The following is a 16,523-nucleotide window of genomic DNA, read 5'->3' on the forward strand; positions in this document are numbered from 1 at the left end:
AACACATGAAAAGATGCTCAACATCACTCATATCAGAGAAACGCGAAACAAAACCACAATGAGGTACCATCTCATGTCAGTCAGAATGGCTGCTATCAAAAAGTCTACAAACAATAAATGCTGGAGAGGGTGTGGAGAAAAGGGAACCTTCTTACACTGTTGGTGGGAATGAAAACTAGTACAGCCACTATGGAGAACAGTGTGGAGATTCCTTAAAAAACTGGAAATAGAACTGCCATACGACGCATACAAATCCCACTGCATTCCTGGGCATTGACCCACTGAAGAAACCAGAATTGAAAGAGACATGTGCACCCCAATATTCACCACGGCATTGTTTACAATAGCCAGGACATGGAAACAACCTAGATGTCCATCAGCAGATAAATAGATAAAAAAGCTGTGGTACATATACACAATGGAATATTACTCAGCTATTAAAAAGAATGCATTTGAGTCAGTTCTAATGAGGTGGATGAAACTGGAGCCTATTATACAGAGTGAAGTAAGTCAGAAAGAAAAACACCAATACAGTATATTAACGCATATATATGGAATTTAGAAAGATGGTAATGACGACCCTATATGCGAGACAGCAAAAGAGACACAGACATGAAAAATGGACTTTTGGACTCTGTGGGAGAAGGTGAGGGTGGGATGATTTGAGAGAATAGTATTGAAACATATATACTACAATATGTGAAAGAGATGACCAGTCCAAGTTCGATGCATGAAACAGGGCACTCAAAGCCAGTGTGCTGGGACAACCCAGAGGGATGGGATGGGGAGGGAGGTGGGAGGGGGGTTCAGGATGGTGGACACCTGTACACCCATGGCTGATTAATGTCAATGTATGGCAAAAACCACCACAATATTGTAAAGTTATTAGCCTCCAATTAAAATAAATCAATTAATTTTTTAAAGAAAGAATCTGCCTGAAATGTAAGAGACACAGGTTTGATCCCTGGGTTGGAAGGATCCCCTGGAGGAGGGCATGACAACTCTGGTACTCTTGCCTGGAGAATTCCGTGGACAGTGGAGCCCGGGGGGCTCCAGTCCACAGAGATGGACACGACTGAAGGGACTAAGCAGCAGCAGCATAGAGGAGATCAGGCTTGAGCAGGCCCTGAGGAAACAAGTTAGCTACACCAGGAAATGGCCCAAGTGCCCTTGGCTCCCACTTCTACGCTTAACATTGTTTTCTCCTGGCCTGCATTTATGGCCTCGTGGGGAGTTCCCTAAAGCCAGTTGACTAATGAAGACAGAATGTGTGCCTGAGTCACAGATGGTTCTGCACAGGATCCAGGCACCACAGTACACAGGAGCGCTGCAGCCCCTTTCTTAGTGGTGAAGGGAAATCCTCCCACCAAGTGAAACTTGGAAGGGTGCACCTGCTTGTTCATTGTGCTTGCAAAGAGAAAGGGCCAGATGTGCAATTACATACCAACCAGGGACTGTGGCCGGCAGTTTAGCTGGATAGGTAGGGACTTAAAAGGAATATGACTGAAAAATTACTAACAAAGAAGTCTTGAGAAGTAGTATATAGATAAACCTCTGTAATTGGGTAAAAAAAAATTAAGATACTTGTATCCCATGTTAATACTAACTAGTAGGGTTTTAATAATCAAGAGGATGAGATGACATGTCCTGTGGGTTCCAGTCAGCCTTTCCCCAGCCCTTCTTGCCATCATCCTATGGACCCATGAACCAAGTGGCCCTGGTGGTAGGGATGGAGGTTTAGCCTGTGTTCAGCAACATAGACTTCCACTCACCAGTGCTGATCTGGCTGCAGTCACTGCTGAGTGTCCAGTCTGTCAAAGTGAAAAGTGAAAGTGAAGTTGTGCAGTCATGTCTGGCACTTTGAGACCCCATGGACTGTAGCCTACCAGGTTCCTCTGACCATGGGATTTTCCAGGCAAGAATATTGGAGTGGGTTGCCATTTCCTTCTCCAAAGCAGACTCTAAAACCAAGTCCCCAATATGGCACCATTCTGGGATGATCAGCCAGGTACATGGTGGCAGGTTGATTACACTGTATCGGTTCCATCACAAAATGGGCAGTGTTTTGCTTCTCCTGGAAGAGATACTGTAGATATGAATTTGCCTTTCAGGCTTGCAATGCTTCTGCCAAAATTGCCATCTGTTTTCTTACAGAATGCCTCGCCCACTGTCATAGTATCAGCATTGTAATAGGCATTGCTTCTGATCAAGGAACTCATTTCACACCAAATAAAGTGTGGCAATAGGACCATGCTCATGGAATTCACAGGTCTTACCATGTCCCCCATTGTTCTAAAGCAGGTAGCTTGTAAAATAGTCTTTTGAACAGGATCAGATATACAGCCCAAGTTAGATGGCAGTACTTGCAGGGTTTGGGCAATATTCTCTGGGAGGATGTGTGTGTTAATCGTGACCCCGTGGACTGTAACTCACCAGGCTCCTCTGCCCATGGAATTTCCCAGGAGAGAATACTGGAGTGGGTACCCATTTTCTTCTCCAGGGGATCTTCCCAACCGAGGAATCAAACCTGGGTCTCTTGCATTGCAGGAGGTTTCTTTACCATCTGAGCCACCAGGAAAGCCTCATGGTGCTGTTTCTCCCATAGTCAGGATTCACGAGTCCAGGAATCAAAGGCTGGAAATTGAGGTGTCACCATTCACTGTTACACCTAGTGACCCACCAGCAAAATGTTAACTTCCTGTCCCTGTGACCTTATGCTCTGCTAGTCTAGGAGTCCTAGTTTCAAAGCAAGGAATACTTCTGCCAGGAAACACACTAATGATTTCATTGAACTGGAAGTTAAGGCTAGTACCTGAGTACTTTGGGCTCCTTTTGCCCCTGAATTAATAGGCAAAGAAGGGAGTTACTATACTGGCTGGGGTGATTGATCCTGATTACCAAAGCGAAATTGGGCTGCTAGTATAAAATGGAGATGAGTACTATTCAGTATACCAAATCTGTTAGGAAATTTGGTACAATCATGCCCTATGGTTAAAGCCAGCAGCATTCTTTCTCTAGTGGTAGAATTTGATCTCTTCTTTCAAATTGTTCTGCTGAAATATACACTAAGTGTTTAAGATCAGAATTACTGTTGCTACAATGGGGCTTCTCTATAAAGAGATTCTGTCCTTTCAAAAAACCAGAGTTCCATAGGGACCTTAAAGGTAAATGTTTACACTCCTTTCTTTTGTCCCTTATTTGACTGTTCTGTATCTACCTCCCTGTATCCTTTCATGCTTAGGGTCAAAGATCTCAAGAAGATCTGGTATTCTCATTTGGGTTCTGGAGTTGGTAATCAGTCTATGGCAGATCTCTTACAATGTACCCAGATTCTAAAGAATTCAACATAAGCAGGACTGCTGTTCAGCTGAAAAGCAGTAGTAGGGCTACACTGTTAGTGGGAATGTAAATTGGTGCAGACACTATGGGAGAACAATGTGGAGGGTCCTTAAAAAACTAAAAATAGAGCCACCATACGATCCAGCAATCCACTCCTGGGCATATATCCAAAGAAAACATGGTTCTAAAGGATACGTGCACCCTGATGTTCATTGCAGTGCTTTTTACAACAGCCAGGACAGAGAAACACCTAGCTGTCCACTGACAGAGGATTGCATAAGGAAGATGTTGTGTAAGCTGTTTTATATGTATACAATAGAATATTACTCAGCCATTAAAAAGAATGAAATAATGCCATTTGCAGCAACAGGGGTGGACCTAGAGAGTGTCCTACTGAGTGAAGTAAGTCAGACAGAGAGAAATATTGTATGACATCCCTTGTATGTGGAATCTAAATAGAAACGATACAAATGAACTTACTTAAAAAAACAGAAACAGACTCACAGACTTAGAGAACAAACTTGTGGCTACCAGGGGGAATGGTTGAAGGGATGTTTAAAGCTTCATGGACTCACACCTTCAGTAATAGTAGTTCTGTTACTTTGTACAACACCGAAAATCTCACAGATCTCCAGCAAACACCAATCAGCTGGTTAGGTGTGGTATGTAATCATGAAGCACCATTATTGATTACCAAGATCTGATTTTAAATGGTGAGTGGTATTAATGGCATTAAAATCATGGAAGGAGCTGCCCCCTGGGCTCCCAGGCCTCCTGTGCTTCTAGAGGCAGATCGAATGCAGCATCGTTGTTTCCACTCTGTGAGCAAAGTGCCCAGATTCACACCACCATCTCCCTTGATGACCTCCATGCCAACCCAAGGGCACCCGAGAAGAAGTTCTTATGAACACCACTGATCCGTATCTTTATGGAGTGTCGTCTCAGCTCCTAACTTGGACAGAACATTTGAACAGGTGCTGGCAGTTACAGCACTGCCGTTTTTTATTTACATCCCAAGAGCAGATTAATACCACTATCACCCCTGCATATGGGTCCTCACATGCAGAGGGCTGCAAATACGTACGACTCTACTGTGTTGAAAGCTTCATGGAATCACACCTTCATTAAATAGTAGTTCTGTTATTTTGTACGACACTGAAAATCTCACAGATTTCAGTGTTTTTATTGGATCCCTTTTCTAGTTTTTTAGGAAAAAAAGCAGAGAAAGAAAATGGATAAAATGTGACTAATGTGGGTAATCACCTTTATAATTCTTTCCTATAAAGTACTCTCAAATTCTTTTCATCGTTTTTCTTTCAAACCCTCCGAGAAGCAAATGTCTCTGGCAATTTGAACTTATTGAAAATCTTTAGACTTCAGCCAACCCTTTCTAAGAAGCGAGAGCATCCTTACGGCTTTTCTCAAGCAAAATAAGAGGTGCTCAACTTGAATTATACAAAGCTTCTATTGATTGGGCTGACTTAATATCTTAAGCCTTGATTAAGATTGGAAATACATAATCATCACTATTCAGACTTGGAGAAGTAGAGGATACCCAAAGAGGTCTGCTACCAAGAGTGGTTATTATTAGTGGAAGAGGAGGTGCTCCAAAGTGACAGAGACAATGGATTAAAATAGAGAATCCAGTGGCTCTTGGTCCCTGTTGAGAATACTCAGGGTGCTTACGGGGTCTTGTGAAATCAAAGCAGATGTAAGTTGGGACTACCCTGGCAGTCTACAAGACTTGGACTTACAGTGCAGGGGTTGTAGGTTCGTCCCCATATGGGATCTGGGAGCTAAGATCCCTTATGCCTCGAAGCCAAAAAAAAAAACCCCAAAATATAAAGCAGAAACACCATTGTAACAAATGCAATGAAGGCTTTTAAAAAATGGTTCATATTTTTAAAATCTTTTTTTAAAAAAAACCCACAACATTGTAAAGCAATTATCCTCCAATTAAAAAATTAAAAAACAAAAAAACAAAGCCGATGTAAGTAAGCAGTAGATAAGAGTTTATTAAATGCACTTCTTTCACAGGTCTGTGGTTGCTGTTGTTCAGTTGCTTCAGTCATGTCTGACTCTTTTCGACCCCATGGACTGCAGGCTTCTCTGTTCATGGGATTCTGCAGGCACGAATACTGGAGTGGGTTGCCATTCCCTTCTCTAGTGGATCTTCCCAACCCAGGGATCGAACCCGAATCTCCTGCATCGCAGGTGGATTCTTTACTAGTGAGCCACTAGGGAAGCCCCTTTCATGGGTCTACTGCTATCGTATAACAGGAATAATAACATCATCCATTAATCAAGTACAGGCTACAATGCTTCTCAAAGTATCACTAAGAAATGGAGCCCCCAGGAACCCCTGAAGAACCTATCACCCTCTGTCTGACTTGAAAGTCTCTGTTCTTCCTATTTTATTTCCTCTTTTACTTTTCTTGAATGCCTAGCTTCTCCATTGCCAGGGATATTTAGATATTACTGAATCGGCTGCTGAAACTCTTTCCCACTATGACTTATTGCAGACAAGTACCATGGGAAAGAAGTGTGTAAGAGGATAGTTGAAAAAAAAAAAACCTTGCTGAGAATCACATCTCATTATTATTTCCCTTTTGTAACACAAGAGTCTGGGCCTTACTGATCTGCAACAATAAAATATGGTCACATATTTATACCAAATTTATACCCTTTCACTTGCCAGGTGATTAAGAAGTCCAACTCTTCCTAGGTTTCTCCTCTCCAAATACTCTCTAGAACTCCCAGGGTTGCTTATGACTGTTAATGAATCAGTTCTTCCTGCCTACTGCTGCCTACTGAGAGGGTGAGAACTCAGAAATGTTAAGATTGGACTTCACTGTCCTTTGAGGTTGAGAAAGCCTAGTCTGTTTGTCTTGGATGTCTCCAGCTGTGGCTTTGCACCTTATATAAGTGGAATTGGTCTTTGTCCTTTCATGTCTGGCTTAGCACAATAAGATCAAGGTTCATGCATGGTGTGTGAATATGCATGAATCAGAATTTAATCCCTTTTTAAAGTTAAGTAATATTCTGTTGTAGGTATAAGCTACATTTATTTATTCATTCATCTGTCAATGGGCATTTAGGTCATTCCCACCTTTTGGCTGCTGTGGATAATGCTGCTATGAAGATCGATGTACAAATATCTGTTTGAGTTCCTGCTTTCAATTTCTTTGGATATATACCTAGAAGTTGAATTGCTAGATCATTTGATAATTCTGTTTAGCTTTTCCATATCATTTTCCAGAGTGGCCCCACCATTTTATATTCCCAGCAGCAGTGCTCAAGGGCTGCAGTTTAACCACATCCTCACCAAACTTTGCTATTTTCGTGGTTTTTTCTTTTTAATATTTTACATTTTCATTCTAGTGGGTTGGAAGTGGTATTTGGCTGTGACTTTGATTTGCCTTTCCCTGATGATTAATGTTCCATAGGTCCCAAGCCTCCTGGGGTAGTGCTCTCCATTGGAATGCCTGCTGAACTCACTGGGCGCATATTAATCCTAGCCATCTCTATAGATGTCTTCCCACTGGGAGACCCTGCTTACAACTGGACCAGTTCTTGTGGTTGTTATGATCACAGGACATACTTCAGCAAAAACCATCAGGGGACTTTGAAGAAGATGCTTTTAACTCACAAGTCCTGGAGGATATATTGTGCAACCAAGGGCCACAGTGAGGTCATGGAAGAGAAGAGAGAGCTTAGAGCTTGGGCTCTGCCTTTATTAGGGTCTGAGAGTGAAGTGTCTCTAGAGTTTCTTGGATTCACTACTTGTTGGCTAATTGAAAGCATAAGAGCAGGAATCATAGCACAAGAAGGGAGAAGTGGGGTCATTCAAAGGGATAATTCAATCAATTATCTTGATTACCTTGGGCTTTCCAAAAGGGGATCTCCATGGGTGGGACAGTCTGGTCCCTTATCTGGTTGGTTTGTTAGTATTAATAACTGTGTCATAGAGCTGGCAATGTGTTTATTCAGAATGGATATCTTTTGAAATAAATGCCTCAGGAATTGAAAGTCAAGCACTTACACTACAGCTAGTGATATTGAGTATCTTTTCATGTGCCTATTAACCATTTGCACATATGTACTGTTTACCTCTATCTATCTATCCATCTATCAGAAATGCCTATTCAAGTCCTTTGCCCATTTTTCAACTGGTTTGTCTTTGTTGTTGAATAGTTTTTATTCTTAACAAGTTCCCAGGTGATGATGATCTGAGAATAATACTTTGAAAATCACTGTTTTAGATTACAAATGTTACGTGTTGGAATCCCAGTCTTATTTGTGGTATAAAAGATGGGAAAATTTTGCTTGGTGTATGGTTTACTTCTTAGATTTTAATCACTTCTTAGGCTTTTGATATTCATCATCTATGGTTTTCCTGGGATTTTGATATATTAACTTGTTCCCCATGAAGCAACAGTGGAAGTCAGGCAAACCTGAAATTGAAAAATCCTAGTTCTATGTCACCCAACACCTTCAACCCCCGCCACCCTTGAGATCACATATGGATGTGTTATGATGTCCTGTGAATATACATCTTACTAAAGCTGGACCTGAAAGGATGTTACTACTGACTTGAAGATTTCGGAAACTCTTGTTCATACATCATAACAAAGCCTCAAAACTCCTAATCAGTAGTAATCATTTTATACATGTGATTTTTTTCTTTTTTAAAAAGGAGTAATTATCTAAAAGAACTCTTGCTTATTAGACTGAATTAGAGGAATTATCATTGGCCGTGTGAATATGTAATTACCATGATTTATTTGTCAAGAACTGAACATAAGTAAATTTCCTACACTTTTATTGAATTTGAGAAGTTAATTAATGTGACTATTAAGCAAAACCCAGAGATCATTATACATGAAAGATTTCCTTATAATTCTAATAAATTGATTTCAAAACCTATTAGGCTTGAAATTTCATTCACTTGTCCCTAAACATTTTTCTCTTTGGTTAATGGATCTCTGTACTTATCCTCACTGAAAATATTCTGGATCTATTTAAAAGATTTACAATAGTTCTTGCTGGACATACATAATTAAGTTTGTTTTCTGTGAAAATCAGTGGAAATGTCCTTTGGAATTAATGGAAAAGTATAATTTGTCTTATTATCATTACTTTGTATTTTTTAGTACTTTTTATTCCCCAAATACTATATAATCATTGTTTCCTCTTGAGCTGTTTTTATGTTACCCAGTATAATGTTCTTTTAACACAATATGTGATTTACTCTCGTACGTGTCTCTGTGTAGTTCAAGGGGGAAAAGGAATAAGATGGGTTCTTGTACTACTCTGGGTTGGGGGTTCTCAAGATCACCACCAAGTTTGATGATTCCCTAGGAAGACTCGCAGAAGTCAATATCTAGTCATGATCATAACCGTGATTTATTACAGAAAAAGATGCAAAGCACAATCAGCAAAGGGAAAATAAATATGCGATTAAAGTCTGGGGGACCAGATGCAATCTTCCAAGGATCCTCTCCCAGTGGACTTGCATAGGATGTGCTTACTTCCCCAACAACAAGTTGTGACGATACTTGAAAAATGCTGTCCACCAGGGAGCTCATTAGAGACTCCACGCCCGAGGTTTTATTGGGAGCTGCTCACAGAGGCAGTCTCTGCCTGGATGGCACCGTATGTCCAAACTCCCAGAAGGAAAGCAGGTGTTCAGATGTCTTGGTTATCTCCCTGGGTGTCTAAATCACTGCAGATTTTGGATATGCCAAACTCTCCATAATCATGAGAACAATTCCTTAAGATCTCTGTCTCTCTCTCTCTCTACCTACCTACCTACCTATCGTCTATCTGGAAACAGGGGAAAAAGATAGGGAATGCTGTAAGTTGTTTATGGTTTTATATATATAACAAGAATTCTTCCAGCCCTGTGGACATCTGAAATCCCCCTTCCATTCATGAACAAGGTATTTATGCACAAAGATCCATCAAAGAGACCAGAAAACCTTTCCAGTCTACCTGAAACTTCAGACTGTATTACCCAAGTAAAGAAGTTAGCATCAAAAAACGTCAATCCACCTTTGTAGTCCTCAGATCTTTGCTTCTTGCAGTTTCTGTCCTGTGATTTTTCAACGGATAACATGACTTTCTCTTTTAACTCCCCAGGAAATGCCACGCTTGAATGTACCTTGAGATGTGAAGCATGGCAAGAACTAACACCCAAGAACTCATCAGAATAAAAGCAGTTTGACAGCAGCACTCTGGGGGCCGGCCCCTCTCCTGCTAGCCATCAATATGAAGATGCTCCTGGGCTGAGGAGACGGCAACTTTCCAGGCATAACCAGTGTTTTCAACATCGGTACTTGTTTACTGGGTAGGTCCAGATCAAGGGCAGACATGGATGGGCAGGGTGAAAACATACACTTTCTACTTCTTTGCCATCTCAGGCTTTCATTTCTTTCCTCATTATTTTGACAGTGTCTTACCTAGTCCCTCTGTGTCTTCTCTCCCTTCTCCATTTTCAATTTATTTCGATCTTGGTATAGGATTTTTTTTCTGTAAACATGAATCTGGGCATATTGACTCCCTGAGTCCCATCTCACCCTCTAGGGTTCATTGAATAAATTCTCAAATCCCTGACATTGCATTGAGAGACCACCACAATGTTGCCAGAGTTTATCCTCCTAGCCCCGTTTCTTGCCACCTCGCTAGCAAGGGTGAGTCAGTCATTCTCCCTTGACCCTTAAATCTAAGAATTCACCAGATTTTAAAGTCCAGTGGTTTTGTAAGATCCACTATCAGTGAGATGCATTTTTCAAGGAGAATTGGTATTAAATTATACAAACAGATAAGTGCACAAACCTTTATGTTTATACAATAATAATCAATATATAGCTTGATTAATTTTCATAACATAACCTTCATTCAAATCAAGGACATACCATCACCAGCTCCCCTATTAGTCTGTTCAGATCCTCTTCCACTCACTCCCTGCCCCCTGCCTTCTATTGCCTGTGATTTGTTTTTCCAGTCTCCAACTCTATATAATAAACTTCATGTAAAGTTTATTTATGTAGAGTATGTTCCCTTTTGTGTTGGTTTGACCAAAAAGTTCATTTGGACTTTGGTAACATCTTATGGAAAAATCCATATGAACATTTTGGCCAACTCAATATCTAGCTTCTTTTGTTCAATGTATGTTAATGAGGTTTTTCTGTGTTAGTGTGTGTAACAATATTTGGTTTATTCTCATTGCTGTGTTGTGCTCCAGTTTATCCATTTTATTTTGATGGACATGACGTTGTTTTATTTTGGGGACTATTAGGAATGGCACTACTCTCAATATTCTTGTATATTTGTTTGGCAACTGCTGGTATATATTATAGTTGGATATACACCTAGGAATAAGAGCTCTAGGCCATAAAATATATATAGGGCTTCCCTCGTGGCTCAGAGGTAAAGAATCTGCCTGCAATTCAGGAGACTCAGGTTCGATCCCTGGGTCGGGAAGGTCCCCTGGAAGACATAAATGGCAACCCACTCCAGCATTTAGGGCTTCCCTGGTGGCTCAGTGGTAAAGAATCTGCCTGCAATGCAGGAGACCCAGGTTCAATCCCTGGGTCAGGAAGGTCCCCTGGAAGAAGTAAATGACAACCCACTCCAGCAATTAGGGCTTCCCTGATAACTCAGTTGGTAAAGAATCCGCCTGCAATGCAGGAGACCCTGGTTCGATTCCTGGGTTGGGAAGATCCTCTGGAGGAGGGATAGGCTACCCACTCCAGTATTCTTGGGCATCCCTTGTAGCTCAGCTGGTAAAGAATCTGCCTGTAATGCAGGAGACCTGAATTCGATCCCTGGGTTGGGAAGATCCTCTGGAGAAGGGAAAGGCTACCCACTCCAGTATTCTGGCCTGGAGAATTCCATGGACTGTGTAGGGTCACAGACAGTCAGACACAACTGAGAAACTTTCACTTTCAGGGTATGTATATCCCTGGTATACATATAGATAGCACCAAGCAGTTTACTCAGGTTGCTGTGCTAATTTATATTCCCAGCCCACAGTGGATAAACGTTCGTCAGCATCCTCACCAACACTTGGTAGCATCGCCCTTTTTCATGTTGCCCATTCCCGTGGATGAGTAGTGCTATCTCCCTGTGGTTTTATGTTCCCTACTGACTACTGACATTGAAAAACTCTTTATATGTTTATTGGCCATTTTGATTTTTGTCTTTTGTGAAGTGTATATTCAAGTCCTTTGCTCATTTTTTCCTATTGATTTTAGGAATTATTTATATATTTGGAGTTATATATCCTTGGCATCCTAAATATACACGTGTGCATTGATCCTATTCTGTGTCTTGCCTTTTTGCTTTCAGCGTTATTTTTGGATGGATATTTATCTCATTCTGAGTCTTGCCTTTTCACTTTCAGTGTTACTTTTTGATGGACACAATTCTTAATTTTACTGAAGTCCAGTATGTTCCTTTTTTTTTTTATCTTTATGGTCAGTGTTTTTTGTGTCTAGTTGAGAAATCCGCTTCCTCAGTTTATGAAGATTTTCTCTCATCTAGAAGCATTACTGTTTTGCCTTTCATATTTAAATCTGAAATAGTCTAGACTTGATTTTTTAATATGATGTGAGGCAGAAATCATAGTATGGTTTTTCCATATGGATATCCAACTGACTCAGTTTATTGAAAAATCTGTAATTTCCTGCGTTGTACTGCAGTGTCCCCTTTGTCATAAATCAAGTATTTATATTTACCTATTTCTAGATTCTCTGTTTACTTCCTCTTTCTGACTTACTTACCCTGTGTAACAGGCTTTAGGTTCAGCCACCTCATTAGAACTGAGTCAAACACGTTCCTTTTTATGAGTGAGTAGTAGTCCATTATGTATATGTACCACAGCTCCTTTATCCATTCATCTGTTGATGGACATCTAGGTTTCTTTCATGTGCTAGCTATTATAAATAGTGCTGCAGTCAATGAACATTGGGGTACATGTGTCTTTCAATTATGGTTTCCTCAGGATATATGCCCAGTAGTGGGATTGCTGGGTCATATGGTAGTTTTATCCCTAGTCTTTTAAGGAATCTAATTACTGTCTTCCATAGTGGCTGTATCAATTGTACATTCCCATCAACAGTGCAAGAGGGTCTCCTTTTCTCCATACCCTCTCCAGCATTTATTGTACAGTTTTTTGTTGATGACTGTTCTGATCAGTGTAGGGTGATATCTCATTGTAGTTTTGATTTGCATTTCTCTAATAATGAGTGATGTTGAGCATCTTTTCTTGTGTTTATTTGCTATCTCTATCTACTTCCATCAGTCAAATTATTTATCCATCCTTGTGCCAATGGCACATTGTCTTAACTATTTCAGCTTTGTATTAAGTCTTGGCATTTAGGAGGGAAATCCTACAACTTTCTTCTTCAAGGTAGTCTTGGCTATTCCTCTATTCCTCTAAACTTTAGAGTCAATTTTCACAGAAGTAAACCTTCTGGGATTTTGATTGGTATTTCATTGAATATGTATATCTATTTGTGTGAGAAATTCTTTTTTCTTTTTGGCCACACTGTGAAGCTTGTGGGTCTTAGTTCCTGGACCAGGAGTTGAACTCCTGTCCTCAGCAGTGAAAGCAAGGAGTCCAAACCAGTGGCCCACCTGGGAAGGCCCGAGAATTTCTATTTTTATAATAGCAAGTTTTCTAATTGGTGAATATGGTTTATCCATTTATTTAGGACCACTTTAATTTTTGTAAAAGTGCTTTATGGTTTTCTGTAGAGGTCTTGGCTAGCACGTTGTTTAGGGTTTTAGCATTGATGCTCATGAGAAATATCATCTTGTAGTTTTCCTTTCTTGTAATGTCATTGTTAGGTTATGCTGGCCTTATAAAACGAGTTGAAGGCGGCTTCTGCCCTTAAATTCTATGGATGGTTTTGTTAAGACTGGTGTTACTCTTGAATTTACTAGCAAGACCATAGAGCCTTGGTGTTTTCCTTGTGAGAGCTTTAAACTGCAGATTCAATTTGCTTAATAGATAGATGTTTAAAAATTTAAATTTGTCTCTCTGTCAATTTATTAAATTGTGTTTTGCTTTGAATGTATACATTTTGTTTAAATTGTCAATTTGTTGGTATAATGTTATCTATAATATCTTATTAGATTTTAGCATCTGTTTAATCTACAGTAATGTCCCTATTCCTTTCCCAATATTCACAGTTTGTGTCTTATCTCTCTTTTTCTTAGTATCTGTCACATTTAAATGTGAACCAACTTTTGACATTGTTGATTTTTTCATTTTATATTTACTATTTCATTCATTTTCCCTTATTGTTATTTCTTTTCTTCAACATTATTTGAATTTGATTTACTGTGCTTTAAAAAATTGCTTGTGATGGATGGATACTAGGAAGAAATACATTAAAATACTTTCTCCATAGTGGTGATAGATTACATTATACCAGTCACTTTTATCCCTGTTGTCTTTTAAGGAACCAAAAGCATGTGTTTTCAAATGAGGATCCCTAAGAAACTAAGTACAAAAGCCTTATTTTTTTAGATGGTAGTTGGGCTTCCCTGGTGGCTCAGTTGGTGAAGAATCTGCCTGCATTGTGGGAGATCTGGGTTCAGTCCCTGGGTTGGAAAGATCCCCTGGAGGAGGGCATGGCAAGCCACTCTGCATTCTTGCCTGGAGAATCCCCATGGACAGAGAAGCCTGGCAGGCTACAGTCCATGGGGTCCCAAAGAGTCAGGACTGAGAGACTCAGCACAGTTTCTATGGTGTAGAACTGTGGCCATAATTATAATGTTGTTAACATAACAACTGGAAATGTTGCCCATTGGTCTGGAGGGTGGAGATCGTCTCTTGCACACCCAATTTATTATATAGTAAGAAGTGACTTACCCAGAGAAGAATTGAATTCAGACTTCCCTGGTGGTCCAGTGGCTAAGACTCCACACTCTCAATGCAGGGGGCCTGGGTTCTATCCTTGGTCAGGGAACTAGATCCTACCTGCCACAACTAAAGATCCTGCATGCCACAACCAAGACCCAATGCAGCCAAATAAATAAATTATTTTATTTAAAAAAATAAGAAGAATTGGATACTGGGCAGTGCCTTGGACAGTATGTCATTTTTCATCTTCTTTTGAAATTAATTTATCACTAGAACTGCATTAGTTCTCTAGACCTGCCATGACAAATTACCACAAACTGGGTGACTTAGAAAAACAGAAATTTATTGTCTCAGAGTTCTGGGGACTAGAAGTCTGCAATCAAGACCTCAGCAGGATTGTGCATCCTCTGAAACCTATAGGGGTAGGTTCCCTCCCTGTCTCTTTGTAGCCTCTGGTTTGCTAACAGTCCTTGGTGTTCCTTGGCTTGTAGATGCATCACTCTAATCTTTTGTCTTCACCTGGCCTTCTTCCCTCCTTGCCTGTCTGTCTCTATGTTCAACCTTCCCCTTTGTTGTAAGGACACCAGTCATATTGGATTAGGGTCCACCTTAACAACTTCATTTTAAATGATTATTTCTACAAAGACCCTGTATCCCAATAAGGTCACAATCTGAGGGGCTGGGGGTTAGGACTTCAACATATCTTATTTGAGTGACACAATTCATCTCACAGCAAGAACAATTTCAGTGCTTGTTGAGAACTCTCTACAGGTGGACAAATGGAAAGCCAAACAATGGAAGGAAGGAAAAACCTCCCATAGACATGTAGGTAAAGCTCTCTCCTTGAATCTGGAGACATATTGTTCCAATAGTTCAAGTGCTGCTCTCCAGATTCACCAGCATTTTCGGGCAATACTGTTTCCAGCCTTTGATCCTATCAGTTTTAGTCCTTGGAGTGAACATTATTTGCTCCCATACAAGTAAAACAATTTGGTCCCCAGACTCAGCTCTGTCATGGATAGGAAAGCTGCCTTAGCATTTTGAGGCCATATTGTGTTAACTGCTTTCAAACCTATACATGTTAAATTAAATCAGTATTTTCAAGGTGACAGTCACCTTAAAGAGAAAAGGAAGTTTTTAGAAAATGATGGGAAGCTAGTGCATGCACTTCTAGACTACACTGAAGCTTCTCTCTGGCATCTCTTACCTTTCAGAAATTTAGTACCTACTCTGCTCCTGTGATTCGCTGTGGTTGTCTGCAATGTTTCTTTCTAAATTGCACTTCAGCAGCATCACCCTCTAGGCAGCATCAATAGATTTTTAAGAACAGAAGGCAGAGGGGCAAATGAACCACTAAGAATAGCTACATCCCTGGGTCAATTAAATCCAACTTGACATCTTTAGTGCATCTGTAATGCGATAATAATGATGATCTACCTCATAGCAATGTTGTGAGAAATAACAAACTAATGACTGCAAAGCGCTCTGAAAATAGAAAGGGCCCAGTAAAAGCTGGTAATTATTAACGGTAATCATTTGCAAGTGACCTAGAAATTACTGTTAAGTTATTGCAGACATCTTGTCATCCATTCTTTTCTTGTCAGTTTTGGACTTCCAGCCCCAGATTCTGTGTTGAGAGAGATTATATGTTGTTGCAGTGTGGCCCTCAGGAGCCTTCCAAGCAGAAGCTTAGAAGCAACACTATCTCTGCTTCACTTGTCTCTAAAATTTTCTCTTGGGCTTCCCTGGTGGCTCAGTGGTAAAGAATCCACCCGCCAGTGCATGAGACACAGGTTCGATCCCTGATTCGGGAAGATCCCCCTTGCCTCAGAGCAACTAAGCTCATGAACCACAACTACTGAGCCCGTGCTCTAGAGCCAGGGAGCTACAACTACTGTGCCCTTGTGCTGAAACTACTGAAGCCCACCCACCCTAGATCCTATGCTCGGAAACAAGAGAAGCCCCCACAATGAGAAGTCTGCACACCACACCTAGAGTAGCCCCCTCTCACTCCAACTAGAGAAAAGCCTGTGTAGCAGTGGAGACCTAACACAGCCAAAAATAAATAAATAAATAAAAATTATTAAAAAAAAAAAAGAATTAAACTAAAATTTTCTCTTCTCTGTAATTGAATCTAGAGATAAATTCTTGACCTTTTTTCATTCAGTCATGTATTTATTCATCCATCCAACCGTTATTTATTGAGCATCGCAGGCACAGAACTGGGTTCTGGGGATACAGAGATTTTAAAAAGTACACATGGTATCTATTCTCTTGGAGCTTATAGTGTTAGAGATAAAAATAAAAT

This window comes from Bubalus kerabau, chromosome 2 (genome assembly GCF_029407905.1).
Source record: "Bubalus kerabau isolate K-KA32 ecotype Philippines breed swamp buffalo chromosome 2, PCC_UOA_SB_1v2, whole genome shotgun sequence".
Classification (NCBI taxonomy): Eukaryota; Metazoa; Chordata; class Mammalia; order Artiodactyla; family Bovidae; genus Bubalus; species Bubalus kerabau.